Source organism: Octodon degus, unplaced genomic scaffold (assembly GCF_000260255.1).
Source record: "Octodon degus isolate 3935 unplaced genomic scaffold, OctDeg1.0 scaffold00017, whole genome shotgun sequence".
NCBI classification, from domain to species: domain Eukaryota; kingdom Metazoa; phylum Chordata; class Mammalia; order Rodentia; family Octodontidae; genus Octodon; species Octodon degus.
In genome coordinates this window covers 4,257,604-4,258,824 of record NW_004524593.1, presented here as the reverse complement: position 1 = coordinate 4,258,824, position 1,221 = coordinate 4,257,604, and positions in this window count along the sequence as shown.

The window sequence follows — 1,221 nt, the reverse complement described above, 5'->3', positions numbered from 1 at the left end:
CTGACACTGACAAAGGTTCTACAATCTGAGGTACAGGATCTCAGGATAAATCCTGAGGGGATTTCACTGACCTTATCAGACCCAAAAGCTACAATTCTTGTTGCATAGGTCCTGCTCTACCTTGGTCTTAACCGTCCAGCCGAAAAGTATAAAAACGAAATATAAGAAGTAAAGCCATGCTGTTATGTTGAGCTGCGGGGGACTCAGGTCAACAATTTCTGACATTGCCAGTGAAGCAGAAGACCCAATACTATTATGGGCTACTGGACTCTTTTAGAATATTTTGCTGAGTTAACCCACCTATAATATTCAAATAACTGAACTAAACAAAAGGCATACAGATGAATGTCTTTTTCATATCTGTGTATTCAAAATGGTTAGGATAGATATATAGTTACATTCTCTTAATGAATAGAGGGATTTGTTCTAATGGTGTTTGTAAATAAAATATTATCATGTCTACATCTTTTACAGAAATTAACCACTAGGAAGAACGTATGCAATGTGTTAATTATTGAATCTGTCCTACCAATTTGATTTGAAACTGCCTCATTGCTATTTGTTTCTCAATAAAATTATGGGAGAAAAATAAATAAACTGCACAGAGTATGTTCTCAAAAATAGACCACCTCTGAAATCAGAACATGCTTAAATAACTTCAAAGGAAGTGAAATTACCCCATGAATATAATCAGACCATACTTCAACACTGTTGGAAATCAAAGGCAAAAGAAACCACAAGAACATCATAAGCACAGGGAAATTCAATAATATCCTCTGGAACAACCAGTTGGTCAAATATGAAATCAAAGTTTCTACAATTAAACTATAATGCTCATACAACATTTTTGAACTTATTAAACACAATAAAAGCTGTACTAAAAGGGAAATTTATAGCAGTGAATACCCATATCAGAAAAACAGTAAATGCAAATAAACAACTTAAAGTTGAACTTCAAACTTCTAGGGAAAAAAGCAAGTCAAGCCCAAAGCTCATACAAGGCAGGAAATTATAAAGATCAAAGCAAATATTAATGCAATGTAGCCTCAAAAATAATACAAAGAATCAATAAATTTAAGTTTGGTTCTTTGAAAGATTAAATGAAATTAACAAACCCTTAACCAACCTTATCACCAAAAGGAAAGACTCAAAGTCATGTAATTAAGAATGAAAAGGTAGGGGCTGAGGAGATGGCTCAGTAGAATAAGCACTTCCCTGGCA